We start from the raw sequence: 15,865 nt of genomic DNA, 5'->3' as shown, positions 1-15,865 counted from the left end.
TCTTTCTTTCTTTCTTTCTTTCTTTCTTTCTTTCTTTCTTTCTTTCTGTAGGCTTTGCACTCAGTGCAGAGCCTAATGTGGGGCTTGAAGTCATGACCCTGAGATCAAGACCTGAGATGAGATCAAGAGTCAGACGCTTAACCAATTGAGCCACCGAGACGCCCTGTGGCTTTTCTTTCTATGCATTTAAAAAAATTTTTTTTTCTACGTTTATTTTTATTTTTGGGACAGAGAGAGACAGAGCATGAACGGGCGAGGGGCAGAGAGAGAGGGAGACACAGAATCAGAAACAGGCTCCAGGCTCTGAGCCATCAGCCCAGAGCCTGACGCGGGGCTCGAACTCACGGACCACGAGATCGTGACCTGGCTGAAGTCGGACGCTTAACCGACTGCGCCACCCAGGTGCCCCTCTATGCATTTTTTAAATGTAACTTTGGACATGGCTCATTGTTGGGGCCGTTGCAAGCAAGGTGCCAGCCAGATTTCTCAGTGTGCAACGTATTCAATTACAATTAGACAACATGAGCGTTATACATGTCCTCCAAATATGAGCCCCTAGGATGTTCCTTAATTTAGAGGATGAGTAAGAATGGTCTGGCACTCGGGAGCTATGATAGGTAGGGGTATACTGGTCTTCACGGGTATCTTGTTCAGAGTACAGGAGTACTAAACTGAGGGACTCTGGAATCCTTTGTTGGGTGAAAGAATGAAGAAAAGAAGGGAAAGGCATTGCATCTGTAAGTGGAAAGAGCACCCTCTTGGTATTTGTATGCCAGCCATATATCCAGAAGCTGACAGTTTCAGCGATTCACTCAGTTGTTTTGACTACATGATACCAGCATCCCGGATATTTGCAAATATCCTGTAATTGAATACCTCTTCCATTTTCATGTCATCATTTTCTTTCACCATGTAGGCACTGTTGCACCTTCTCCTCCATATGCAGGGGGGAAACTACCAGTGAACACGATCCATCCATTATCACCTAGCTACTTCCAAATTAGAAATTCTGATTCGGACCGAGGCAAACTGTTCTCTGAATCTTTTTCTCCCTGGCCCAAAGGAAAGAATACAATTCTTTTCTGTCTGCTACAGCTGGGAGATGCTAAAAGCGACACACGTTAATTTTCATAATACGGGTGATCTATCCCTCAAGACGAAGAAGTATCTCAGATGAATTTCAGTGCCCAGGATGCTGGGAGGTTCTGGTTGGTGTCTCAGGAAACAATTGCAAAGCGAATTCAGTGGCCTACAGCTTACTTTACCATAACTGGGTAACTAGCTGTGCTTCCCAGACGTGATTGTTTCCCATCTCAGGTTCCAAACTTGAAGACTTCCAGCTAGATCTGGTCTGCAGACATGTTTAGTTTGGACTACCCAGTGTTTTTATAAAATTTCAGCCAAAATTTAAAAATAGGGAAATGATACTTTCCTTGTTTGACAACGATCAGCTGGAACGGGCTAGTGAGTACTCCCGGGTGCTACAGTCCCCGCCATTCCCAATCATTTCCCTGACTTTGAGGTTAAGAGCCTATGAAATAAGAGACAGTAGACAGAGAGATATAGATATAGATATAAAGTTATAGATACATTGGTCTCTGCCTCTGGTTCCTGGCACAGAGCTTCTAAATCCCTTGTAATTTCCTGGGTGATAAGAGCATCTTTTTTTCCCAATGAGGTGACTGTTGGCGGGGATCCAGGATAGGGGCTGGTCACCAGAAAGACCAAGCCGTGATTAGAAACTTGGAACTTTTAGCCCTGCCCCCACTCAGGAGAGTGGGAGGAGGGCTGGGAAAGGGATTAATAATCCCTCACGTCTACATGACGAAACCTCCATAAAAAATGCCGAAGTATGGGATTTGGAGAGCTTCCTGCTTGGTGAACACATCTACACGCTGGTAGGGTCCCCAACTGCATGAGGACAGAGGCTTGTGCGATTGGGACCCTTCCAGACCTCACCTTATGTATCTCTTCATGTGGCTTTTCATTTGTATCCTTTAATCATACCTCATGTTGTAGAATAAACGGTAAATGTGTTTCTGTACGTTTTGCGAGCTGTTCTTGCAAATAGTTGAATCCAAGGGGAGGGTCATGGGAACCTCTGATTTGCAGCCAAGTTGAACATAAGTCGTGGGTAACCTGAGGACCTACCACTTGGTGATTAACATCTGAAGCAGGGGGCAGACTCATGGGCCTAAGCCCTTAACCTGTGCGGTCTGCCTTAACTCCAGTTAGTGTCAGAATTGAGTTGGCTTGTAGGACACCCAGCTGGTCTCAGAGAATTACTTGGTATTTTCAGGGAGGAAAAAAAAAAAAATCCACACCTCTGGTGTCAGAAGTGTTGAGTGTGGGAGTAGCCTGAGTGTAAAGGAGAAACACAAGAAGTGAATTTTCCTATTCACTGATGGTTTTCATTTATTGATCTTTGTACTTGCTGTTATTTTTCTCGAAGTAGAGAATTACTTATCTGGGTTCATGTCTTTATTAAGAGTGAAATAGTAGGGTGCCTGGATGGCTCAGTCAGTTTAGCATCCGACTCTTGACTTTGGCTCAGGTCATGATCCCTAGGTCATAGGATCCAGCCCCACGTCAGGCTCAGCACTGACCGTGGAGCCTACTTAAGATTCTCTCTCTCTCTCTCTCTCTCTCTCTCTCTCTCTCTCTCTCTCCCTCTGCCCTTCTTTCTAAAATACATATATTTCTATTTCTATTTCTATTTCTATTTCTATATACATACATATAAGAGTCAAATAGCAAGAGATAGATCATGATTCAAGGAAAATGGGAGTGCACAAATTTCTTTTTGGACTTCAGGAATATTCCTGCATGTTCAATATGCAGACCGTATGTGTGTGTTGAAAGATAGTTTAAGACCCTGGTGACAGCCTGGACCCTGGGGTCAGTTGAGTGGATGACTCCTTCCACTCCCAGATTTGGAAAGGAGTGCCTAAGTTGCACTGTGATAAAACCAACATAAGTTTGCAAAACCGCTTGACACAGTGCATGAGATGTTTCAACAGATATGCACCTTGAACTGAAGGAGCCAGAGCTCCTATTGAGTGGTGTTGTATAGGAAGTGTCATAGTCTTCTCATTCTTGCCTTTCCAGGGGACAAACCTATTCTCAGCTCAGACTTCAACCAGGAAATAACTCTTCATGTCAAAGGCAGCCGAATAAAGATCTCTCCCACCTTCCTGCAAATGTTAATACAGCACACTAAATGAGATTACTGTCTTAGTTTGGGTTGCTTGTAACAGAGTATCATAGATGAATGGTTTATAAACAACAGAAATTTATTTGTCCCAGTTCTGGTGCTAGAAGTTTGCTACAGGGTGCCAGCACAGTCGGGTACTGGTCAGAGCCCTCTTCTGGGTTGCGGTTGGCTGACTTCTCATAGTATCCTCACCTGGCAGAGAGCAGAGAAAGGAAGCAAGTTCCTCCAGACTCTTACAGGGACTCTAATCTCATCATGCGGGCTTCATCCTCATGACTTCATCTAATCTTTATTACCTCCCAAAGGCCCCACCTCCTAATGAATGCCATCATCTGGGAGGAGGTGGGTAGAGGGTAGGATTTCAAGATATGAAGTTCGTGGGGACACAAATCTTTAGTCCATAACACTGACCCCTGCCCAGGTTAAAGAGCAGACCTGCGGCACCTTGCAGACAGAGGACAATGAGCAGCCCAAATTTCCAGAGCACATGTACAGGTTCCCATCTGTGAAGAAAGCAAGACAAAGATCATAAAATTCAAACTGTAAATGCATGAACAGATCTGAGTATTAGGTTGTTGTAGAGTGAACAGACAGAAGACAATTAGAGCCCTGAAGAAGAAAAATCCAGACCATAGCAGAAGAAAGGTGACTCCCTCAGCTAAGACCTCTTGTCTACCCCTTAACCCTCAACAATAATTCTTGAGCAGAAGGAGCCAGAAATCGCTACAGATTGTTCTTGATGGGATGCCTGGCAGAGCAGAAACTATATTCTTCTTCTTCTTCTTTTTTTTTTTTTTTTTTTTGTTATTTTGAGAGAGAGTGGGGACAGGGCAGTGAAAAATAGCCAGTTTTTTAGTGTTCAGGGAAGAGTCTCTTTTCAGGAATTCTTAAGAGCAAAGGAAGGCGAGAGGTGTCCATTGCTCTGGGACCCTCGCCCCTTACAGAGCTGTCCTCCAAGGGAAAGGTAGGAAAAGTTTGTAGGCAACAAGACAGATTGAGAAGCCCCAGTTCTTACTTTTTGAGATTCAACACCTTGAGAATCTCTCTTCAGTTGAGAGGTCCACTGACAGCTGCCATCAGGTAAAAGCCTCAAAAAGGAACTCCCCATGAGGGAATAGAATGTCGGGAATGGTAACCTATGTCCACGGCAGAAAGAAGTAGGAGAGGGTCTCGGGGAGGGTGACTAGTGGCACAGCATACGGCTGGGTCAGATAGCCAGGAGGAGGGGCACACCTTAGGAATTATGGGAAACACATGAAGGTTAATTAAAAGAGCTGTAATCTTGACTCAATCCTGAGTTGGGGCTCTACTGGCTCAGGCATCATTGGACCGGTAAGAGTCTCACTGTCATAGGGGATACATGTCCCTTAGCCTGTGTGGGATCAGACTCAACAGCCGCTTGGTGACTGGCATCTGAAGCGGGGGGCAGTTCCATGGGGATAAGCCCTTAACCTGTGCTGAATTCTCATTGTAGCCTCACATGGCAATCAAGGCAACAGTGGTAGGAGACCCTGTGGTACTTTTCAGCTCTCTCCCCAACTTTGGTTTGAGTAAGTCCCTGAGGTTCTTAGACAATTCGAGGAGCAGGGAGCTGGTCCTTGAGAGATATGCTGTGCTTCTTGATAATATCAGTAGGCTTGAATTCACTTGGGCTGATCAATCAAGCCATAAGAGTTACCTGGTCTAGGCAAAACGTAAAGACCAAATGCATATGGTTTTCACCCCATCGTGTCGATTCAGTCTTTCTTTATTAAACCGCTGGCTGTTTTCATGTGACTCTGAGTCAAAGGAGAAGCGATACCTGACAAGGGAGACCTTACTGAACCCTTGTAGATGTGACTCTGGGGATGAAGCAGGTGATTAGATCTGCCTTGCGAATTTCTGCTTTGATGAGGTTATTTCCATCCGGATACACAGCATGGTTCACTTGCGCATGTGTATGAGGCGGGAGCGGGGAGGAGGCCGAAGATGAGTGGCGATGGTAAAGAAATCTCTTTACCTTCCATAAGGCCACTTGGCTGCCAGAGGGTGGCAACAATTACTGGCAACAGGTACATTGCTTGCACCTACTCAAGGCCAGCCCTGAGCAAGGCTGTTGTGTGTGTGATGGGGCGGGGGGGAGGGTGCCAGCCCCATGGAAATGGGTTTCAAGGCACAGAAGTCAACACAGGAGTGGGGACTGACTCCTCTCAATCCCCCACCTTAAACAGCGGAGCACTGGGCTCGGGGAACACACCCGTCGGTCAGTTGCACCTGGGGGCGTTTCAGCATGTTCCAAGGCATAAGAATCAAGTTAGCACATACCAGCACAGCTTGAAATGGTAGATAATAAGCATTAATCTCCCTAATAAATTCATTAGTCAGCTGTACGGTCTTGAAAGAGGTTTGTACACTCAGATCATAAATTAAGTCCTGGTTAGGCATTAACCTTCTCTGGCTTTGCTCTGCAAATCTCCCAGTAGCTCTAATGGGATCAAAAGTTATTTGAGCCTTCCATAAGACCTGTTTTCCTTTGCCTAATTACACTGATACAAAGCTTTAGAGAATATCTTTATGGTATAGTTTAAAAAAAAAAAAAGTAATGCCTAATCTAACTTCTATGGGCATATTTGTTGGAAAAAAGAGTAATGTAATGTAATGTAAACAGTCATTCAGGATCCTGTTTCTGGGAGCAAATATTCCCCAGGTCACCTTTGTAGGCAGTTTAGAAGAGCTATCCATCACTCACATGATACTTCTTTCATGTGGGCTCCCTTCACGCTTCGGGCAGCTGCTTCTTGGTCCATAAAGCCATCCCTCTGGCCAGGTGTCTTTTTCTCTGGCTGTTCCAACCCATATTTCTAGGGTGTAGTGCAATATCTCCCTTAGAGGGTATTTTTTATGGGATATTTTTTAAAGTCAATTCTACCCAATGCGGGGCTCAAACTCATGACCTCGAGATCAAGATCAATTGCTATACTGACTGAGGCAGCCAGGCACCCTACAGGGTATTTTTCAGCTTAATTATACATCACCTAGCCAACACTTTGCAGTCCCTGTATGTAGAGCACTCTGGACTAGCAAAGCTGAGAGAGATACCAGGAACTCTTGGCAGAATGGCTTTTCTGCCATGACTCTACCAATTACTCCTCTCCCTCACCCCCTAGTCTCATTTTTCTTCCCCTCTGCCTTGTGCTGCCTGCCTGAGGAAATCCTACTTTTGATCCCTTGTTCTGTCACTTCTTCACCCTGAATCACTGCATGTATGTTCAGAATGCCCATCTCTCTTGGTGCTCCACTACCTCGACCACTAACCCTTATCCCTTCAAACTCTGCCATCAACCTCTGCTCTTTACTGAAACCTTTCCAGATGCTCCCTTGTACTTTACTGTTCCCTCGTGTACCTCCCTCATTAATCAGCCTAGGGAGATACAGGTGCTCTGCATAACAAAAGTTTTAGAACCCTAAAATATTTCAGAATGTAAATCTTCCAGGCCGCTGATATCCACCACCAATGAGCAAATGAGACCAAAGCCGGAGCGCTGAGCATCTTCGTGACAGGCATGATTCTAGGTGCCTGGGGATATGGAGGTAGACAAAACAAAAAAATATTCCTACCTCCTAAAGCTCACATCCTGGTGGTACAACCTATTGGCTTGTGTTTAACTGGTGACTGTTGCCAAAACATGGAGATTTTTACTGAAGTTCCTCGAGAGCAAACACAGCAAGTGTTTGTACTTATAAACATACGTTTAAAAAACTTAAGGTAAAAAGGTGGGGGTTTTTCCAGCGTGTTTTTATGTATCCCTGATGACAGCACAAGTACAGGTGTTCTGTTGAGAATGTAACTGTCAACGAAAGGAAGATCAAGAAATGTTTAGATCATTAATTGTATCCTGCTGAAGTATATGCCCTTCCAATAAAGTTTTTTAAGTTTATTTATCTATTTATATTTTTTTTGAGAGAAAGAGAGAGTGAGAGCATAAGGGGGCAGGGGCAGAGAGGAAGGGAGACAGAGAGAATCCCAAGAAGGCTCTGTGCTGTCAGTGCAAAGCCTGATGTGGGGCTTGAACCCACGAGATCATGACCTGAGCTGAAATCAAGAGTCAGATGCTTAGCCAACTGAGCCACCCAGGCACTGCTCCAACAAATGATTTTTAAAAGTAATCTTTATGCTCAATGTGGGGCTCAAATTCATGACCCTGAGATCAGGTTCTACTGGCTGGGCCAGCCAGGTGCCTCTTCTAATGAATTTGTCATAGAAGCTAAGGTCCCTTGCACCTCTTATTTCACAAATACATTTATCTATGCATTTATTATTCATTTAAAATTATTTTCTGTGTATTTATTTTTCCATATTATGAATGCAAAAGGTAAGTTTTTAAGGGCAGACGACAGAGGAGAGTGTGGGTATATTTTCAGTTCTTTGGTATGCTAGTTGCATGAACTCAGAGGTCATAGTCAAATACTTAAGAATACTTACAGCTGGGCCCTGACCACTTAGAACAAGTATGGCCTTGGCAGCATGTATCCGCTGAATGTAAGTCCCTGAGTGATCCCAGGAAACCATCTCCTCTCAACTAAAGGGGAATAAGTGAAATTAAACAGGCATGTATTAGTAGTGAGCAAACATGAGCCCCAAAGTGTTTTTTGTTTGTTGACTTTTGGCCAACCCAGCATTACTGAAAATGAGAAAGAGTGTGCATTCTCTCGTTGCCACGGGCATCCCCGCTCTTTATTGTATTTTCATAGTTGCTTTTCATGGATTTATACCCAGTCATGATAACTGTCTGGCCCATGATGGCCTCTGAGTTTGCAGGCCCTGAAATGGAAGCTTTTCTACATCCTCCATTCGGCTCTGATATCCCTCGTTCTAGTTCTTTCTCACTGCCTGCTTAGTGCTGTGCTGTTTAAACAGGAGACAGCAAGTGCCATGGGAGACGAGTTAAATATACGCCTTTCAGATGCCTCTTAAGCTTCACCTTCTATCCTCCCAACGATTCTGGTTCTGAGTTCAATTTTGTTGGTGAGAGAGGCAGTGACAAATGTTTAAACATATTTGAAATGTGAAACCCAGACAGTGAAAGCAAGCACAGAAACTTCTGCCCCTTCCTCATCCATCCAGAGAACTTTAACTTTCTCACGATTGGTGAGACAGGGCTGTTTCTGGTTGGTTGCACCACCCGTCGGTCTCGGACAGGAGGCAGGATCCGACTGCCTTGTGCGATCTTAATGAATTACCGGTCTTGTTTGGTTCACTTCTTAGGGTACAGTTTTGTGGGCTGGGGATGAAAAGAGAAATGGGAACATTTTCAGTTTCATATCGTTTAGAACCCTGTTGTCATGGCCTGAGCTGCCATACTGGGGCAGCCCAAGGTCACCTGCAAATTTAAAACATGCTTCTCAAAGTGTGTTCCCTGAGCCAGCTGAACAGTACATTAAAATGCAGGTTCCCATCAAAGCTCTGCCCCAAATCCCTCTGACCCGCCTCAGAGTTTGCCTGCAGCGTTGATGGATGGTTCCCTGCCTTGATCTCTCCACTCTTCTGCCCGTGGGCTTTCTCTGGCTTCAGGGCAGTATGCCAGTGACAGGGAATTCATGCTCAGTAAGAGGACCCGCAACCAAGAAGGGAAAGGCGTCAGAGTAAGTACCCCAGCTTCTCCACCCTTCGGTAGGGCAACTCTAACGTATGTTCTTCGTGGTCCTTTTGAGGGTCCCCAGTGAGACTGAGCCCCGGCTACCCGTGGCAACAACCAGCTCATTGATGTGCAGTTTCCCCTCCCTCGCTTTCTTGCTTACTTGTTTCTGCCTCTGGAACCCTCGGTCCAATAAATTGCCTACGTCTAGGGTTCCCTTTGGGGGACTCAGATTAAGGAGCCTCACCAGACAAGACGTGGGAGTGTCATAGTGGGTCAGAGACTTTGGAGCCAACTGCTGGGTGCACATCCAGTCTCCGCTACTAAGTAGTTAACAACTAGTTAACTAGATATCGACCACTCTGAGCCTCAATTTCCTCATCTGCGAAACAGGAATCACAAGAGCAGCTACCTCATACAGTTGTTGTGAGGGTTAAATCAGTTCATACAAGTAAAGTGCTTATGATAGTGCCTGGCACAGGTAAATGCATAATAAATGCTTGCTGTTATTATTATCTAATAAATCAACATTTCTTGGGTGGGGCCCAGAAACATGCTTTTTAAATAAGCTCACCAGGTGCTTGTCATGCACCATAAAATTTGAGAACCGCTGAACTAGAGACACGCCCCTTGGCATTCCTCAAAGAAAACATTTGAGGGAGCCTATTCTATCCCAGCAGATAAGCAGCCAAACATCTTTCTGCACGAGAAGCCTCGAGAAACAATAAAAAGCGGTAAGGGCGCCCGGGTAGCTCAGTCGGTTAAGCGTCTGACTTCGGCTCAGGTCATGATCTCACGGTTCATGAGTTTGGGCCCCACGTTGGGCTCTGTGCTGACAGCTCGGAGCCTGGAGCCTGCTTCAGAGTCTGTTCTCCCTCTCTCTCTGCCCTTCCTCTGCTCACGGTCTCTCTCTCTCTCTCTCTCTCTCAAAAATAAATAAACATTAAAAAAAAAAGTAGTGTCACTGTTGAGAGCACCGGAGAAAACAATGACAGGTGATTCCATGTCTGTGGGCTCACCAAGACACTGAATTCATCCCTTTTTCATCCCATGGTTTTAGCCATATTCCCATTGGCCATTAGGTAAAATAAGTCCTAAAACATGCTAGTCCTTTCAAACCAAAGATAGTGGTTCCCAAAGTGTGGTCAGCATCAGCATCACCTGGGAGGTTATTAGAAATGCAATTGTCAGGGTACCTGGGTGGCTCAGTCGGTTAAGCATCTGACTTCAGCTCAAGTCATGATCTCATGGTTCATGAGTTCAAGCCCCATGTTGGGCTCTGTATGGCCAGCGTGGAGCTCACTTGGGATTCTCTCTCTCTCTGTCTCTCTCTCTCTCTGTCTCTCTCCTCCCTCTCTCTAGCCTTCCCCCACTTGTGCTTTCTCTCTCTTTCAAAATGAATAAACTTGGGGCGCCTGGGTGGCGCAGTCAGTTAAGCGTCCGACTTCAGCCAGGTCACGATCTCGCGGTCCGTGAGTTCGAGCCCCGCGTCAGGCTCTGGGCTGATGGCTCAAAGCCTGGAGCCTGTTTCCGATTCTGTGTCTCCCTCTCTCTCTGCCCCTCCCCCGTTCATGCTCTGTCTCTCTCTGTCCCAAAAATAAATAAAAGTTGAAAAAAAAAATCAAAATGAATAAACTTAAAAAAAAATACAGTTCTCAGGTTCCAACCCCAGACCTACTGAATTTTAAAGTCCAGAGGTAGACCTGGCAATCTGTGATGTCATAAGCACTACACGGGATTCTCATGCAGGCTAAAATTGGAGAACCACTGTCCTAAATAAAGGGAATTCTTGAAAACTTCTCCATTTGTTGCCAGTGAGATACAAAAGGCAGAATTTTTTCATAAGTATTTCTTTCAGTCAGATACTAGCAAATGCAGTCTTTTAAAAAAATGAAATATTGAGGCACCTGGCTGGCTCAGGCAGAAAAGCATGTGACTCTTGATCTTGGGGTCGTGAGTTTGAGCCCCACGTTGGGTGTAGAGATTACTTAAATATTAAGTAAATAAAACCTTTAAAAAAATGAAATCTCAACTCTGCTTAGTAATTTAATCCTGCTTAGTAATAATTGTGACTAATGGGGCCCAAAGGTAAAACGTCCAAGGGTTATGCAGTCAGCTTTGCAGGAACACTCCTGAGTTTTGCAATACTAGGAATATTAGAAAAATATAATCGTTTATTCATAATAAGTCCTAAATATTTCTTGCATCTGGCTGGGCAAGGGATCTCACAGGTAACATTCTGGTGTTTGGGCCCTCTGATCCAGAAACAGTATAGAACAACAAAAAAATGGAAGAAACAGTAACTTAGGAAACTTTTTGTTCACATTCAAGAGAAAAATTACCTTTAAAAGGCAGAAAGAGAGTGAAATGAATGTTTGCTTTACTTAAATTGGTTCTCCTTCTGGTACCCACTGGGACTTAACAAATGTGGGTTAATTACACCTCTTTTTATCCATCTCTGACTTTTGGGCTCATTTTCTGACTCATAAGTAAAAGAATTGTGTGGGGGGAAACTGATTTTTTTCAGGTTATTTCAGGCACATTTTAGAGAAGCTCTACTGTTTGAGTGTTATCTCATTTAATCCTCCGTTATCCCTAAGATACAGCATCAATCTCATTTTACAGATGAAGAAACTGAGGCACGGAAACATTAAACGACTTGTCTGAGGTCACATGTAATGAGGAGGATTCAAATCCAGGCAGCCCGAGTCTTCATCTACTGCTGCTAAATAGTGAAATACAAGATAGAGATTATTAACGAACCATTTCTTTCAATAGCAGAAATAATTAGAACAGTTATAAAATCCTAGGAAAGATTTGAAATCTTTTTTAAATTTCAGAGTCATTTTAGATTTATAGAAAATTTGCAAAAATACAGAAAGCCCCAAATATCCTTCACCCGTCTTCTTCCAATGTGAACATCTAACCTCGACACATTTAACAAAAACAAGAAATTAATGCTATTCACTCAGCTACAGACTTTATTCCAATTTTAACAGTTTTACACTAAATATCTTTTTCTATTCCCAGATCCAATCCTGAATACCGTGTTGCATTTAGTTCTCCTGCCTCCCCAGTTTTCTCCAATTCATGAGAGTTTCTCAGTCTTTCCTTGATGTCTATAATCTCGACAGTTTTGAAGAGATACCTCTCAGTTTGGGTTTGTCTGACAAGTTTTTGCAGAACAAGACTGGGGAACTGAGTTTGGAGGAAGAAAACCAGAGAGGTGAAGTGACCTCCCATTATATTAGAGAGAGTATGATATCAGTATAAGATGTCACCAGTGATCTTAACCTTGATCACTTGGTTAAGGGGATGGGTGCCAGGCTTTGTCACTGCAATGTTACCAGCTTCCCCTTTCCATACTCTTTTCATTGCAAGCAAATAACCGGATTCTATTGTTGTTGTTGTTTGTTTGTTTGTTTGTTTGCTTAAAACTTTTTTTTTAAGTCTATTCATTTTGAGAGAGACAGAGCAAGTGGCCGGGGGGGGGGGGGGGAGGGGGCAGAGAGAGAGGGAGAAATAGAATCCCGAGCAGGCTCCGTGCTGTCATACTGGAGCACTGGGCTTGAACTCAGAAAACGTGAGATCATGACCTGAGCCAAAACCAAGAGACAGACGCTTAACCAACTGAGCCACTCAGGCGCCTGGAAGTGAATCACTGTTAAGTACAGCTCACGCTCAAGGAAAGAGGAATTAAGTTTCACTTTCTACCATGGGGAGTGTCTACATTTATTAATTGGAATTCTTTTGCATAGAAGATCTGCCCCTTCCCCTTCATTTACTTATTTATTCAATCATTTATTTATATCAATATGTAGTCAGGGATATTTAGTTTATTCCTCGTGTTATAACCCAATATTGTAATTATTTATTTTCTTGCTAAAAACGTTCCAGCATTGGCCACTGGGAGAGATGTCAGGTTGGCCCCTACGTCCTTCTGACATGCTCAATTCCTTTTTGTGTGAGTGGTGGGGGAGGGGAGAATTTGTTCATTTATGAAACTACGAGATGTTCATTTGCCCTGTCCCCGCCCTTTCTCCAGGCAGCCTTGGCTCTTTTCTTTGGACAATGGCCTTTAGAGACCAAGACCTTGGCACTGTTTTGTTCCTCGCTGCTGGGTGTCATTACTTCCAGGCCCTGTCAGCTGGCAGAGTGAGCACTTTTATGTGTCCCTACTAAGCCACGTACACACACATACCTGTATTTATTTCTGCATCTAACCTTCTGCATGTATATATATTAAAATAGATTAAAGTTAAATACATATGTATATATTAAATATATATCAACATACATATCTTAAAATACACATACATTTATACTGCTATTTCCTATTCTACTCCAATCTAACTCACGTTCTGGCCTTCACTTCTTTTCTGACAGTACTTACTTCCTTGATCAATCCTGGTACACACTGCTAATCCACTGCCCTGCAAGAAACAAATTTAGCAACCGGAGTACGGTGTTTGTGCAGAATTCTTTGGCCTTGAGTCTTACAGTACCCAAAGTACCATCTTCAGAAGCTCCTTTCATGGTTGCTCAACTCCTTTTCCCTTCCTTTTTAGGTGCGGTTGTAGCTTAGACTTGTGATACAATTAAATTCATTTGTCACAGTTAACCTTCCATTCTGGGATGTAATAGATTTTTATAGTCCACTTACACAAGGGTTTATTGAATATTAGGACTCCTAGAAACCATATAATGCTTTGTATGTTTTTAGTGTATTTTAGTGTACGTATGTATGTAAGGCTGTATATATCATCGTCCAAATGGATAAAAATATCCGCAGATACAGGAAAGCAAGGATAAAATAAGTCACCAGGGAATCTATTGCCTGGAAATAACCATGGCCAAAAGTTTAGGATACTTTCAGACTCTTTTTTTTTTTTTTAAATATTTTTTTTTCTTTTTTTTTTCAACGTTTTTCATTTATTTTTGGGACAGAGAGAGACAGAGCATGAACGGGGGAGGGTCAGAGAGAGAGGGAGACACAGAATCGGAAACAGGCTCCAGGCTTTGAGCCATCAGCCCAGAGCCTGACGCGGGGCTCGAACTCACGGACCGCGAGATCGTGACCTGGCTGAAGTCGGACGCTTAACCGACTGCGCCACCCAGGCGCCCCAGACTCTTTTAGATAATAAATGACAAGGGCATTGTGCAACTCATATTGTTTTGGACTTGCATTTTTCTCTTAGTATATCATGAACTTGAGAGTATTCTGATATTCAACAACACAAATTAAAGAAAAAAAAAAGCTTTCCTCCCCCTTTCCCCAGGAATTTCGGATTAGTAGTTAGAGACGCTGGCAAATGCTAATATATCCCTACCAGTAAACAACTGGGAGTTCTCCTGGCAATGGGAACTGCTTAATACAATGTGTGCAAACATTAATTGATGGTGTGAATTAAGAATAGAATCCCTGTTTTAAAGATGTCATACACGCAGTGCAATCAAGGAAAGCATTTAACCAGATTTGTTCATGAATTCCGTTGTGTGCCGTTGAATAGCTAATTTATAACTGCATTAGTCTGTAAAATAATCCATTAATAAAATTGGAAGTAAAATTGGGCATAGATTCATTATCTCAGTCAGTTGTGGATGCTCACTAAAGAATATTTCCCCTGCAAATGAGGTGCAGACCTCATTACCATGCTCAGCAGAATGGGGACCACGTCTCTGTCCTTTATTCTTCCTGCGCTGAGTAATGTTCCAGCAATGCATCTAATTCATTAAAGTTAGTGGAAAACTTGAGTGCCTGCTTAATCTTCTTTGGTGTTAATTAGTGTTGTCATTGGCTTAAAAAAATGTTTCATAATTTACTGAGTTGAAAAATCAATTGCTTATCAGCTTTGTAAAGGTGACTGCATTTTCTGCTAGTAGTTCGGCCTTTGTGGAGAAAAAGCTGGGCCCTTGAGTCATCTTTGCTTTTCAGAACCTTTGCTTTCCCACTGCTGTTTGGACTCGTTCAAAGTTGGAGTAAAATACCCAGAGAATCCATCCAGGGACTACTGTTTAGATTAGATTCCAGAAAAGTCAAGAAAATCCACAACCAAAAGGGAAAAGAGTGAAGAGCCTGATGCGAAGTATTCATTCAACCCACCAACCAGCCAATCGGGCATCATTGAATCAGGACTGACAGTGTGCTAGGCACAGTAAATATAGAGTTAAAGATTTGGGGTGTCATGGCTGTAAGAAAGAGGGGGACGAAGGGAAGAGGAAGAGGAGGATTGGAGGAGCTGGCCCTGCATGTACTCCGACCCTGGGGGGACGGAGGACCCGATGCTGGGAGCCCAGGCTAGCAGGGGCAGCCACAGCAAGGCCCAGAGCGAGGCAGACAGTGCTGAAGATATGACCCTCAACCGTTCTGGAACCAGCCCCAAGCCCTAGCCGTTGCCCTTGCCTGCCTCTGAGGTCCTGGTGGAGAGGCCAAGTGTCCACTGTCCAGGAGGTGATCATCTGCCCATATTGTCTCCCAGAAGGTGACCAAAATATTCATGGGGACAAAACACAAGATAGACGAGAGCCACAAGTTCTCACTGGTGACGGTGACGGAGGACACAGCCTGGTTGTCTGGCAAATGACTCCCAACCCCCAAGAGCTCAATAACCGCCTGCAGACCTAGAGAGAGCCTCCTGCTCTCTCTAGAGATAATGAATCTATGCCCAATTTTACCTCCCGTGTTCAAACTGGAAGGCGTTTCAGCCTCATCCAGAAGAAAACTGAGCTTCTAGTCGCTGAGAACTTGCTGACAATTCCTCCCGGATGTGGTTTGCACCATCCTGTCTACAGTCATTTGTCCGGCCAGCCACTGGTCAACCTGCAGGAACGTGAAGAAAACGTTCCAGTGCCTGTTTCTTCCTCAACGTTGTTTATATCCACAATGGCTCTGATGAGGAAGAGAAGACGTGCTGGAAACACGTTTGCCTTCCTGCTCAGTCTGGATACCAAGGCACCAGTCACAAGTATGAAGCGGGACTGACCAGACCAGTCCTTGAGCTGCACAACTGCATGGTCAAGCTCTTGGCTCATACAC

This window comes from Herpailurus yagouaroundi, unplaced genomic scaffold (assembly GCF_014898765.1).
Source record: "Herpailurus yagouaroundi ecotype Mexico unplaced genomic scaffold, PumYag 159, whole genome shotgun sequence".
NCBI classification, from domain to species: domain Eukaryota; kingdom Metazoa; phylum Chordata; class Mammalia; order Carnivora; family Felidae; genus Herpailurus; species Herpailurus yagouaroundi.
Note: the sequence above shows the minus strand (reverse complement) of the source record.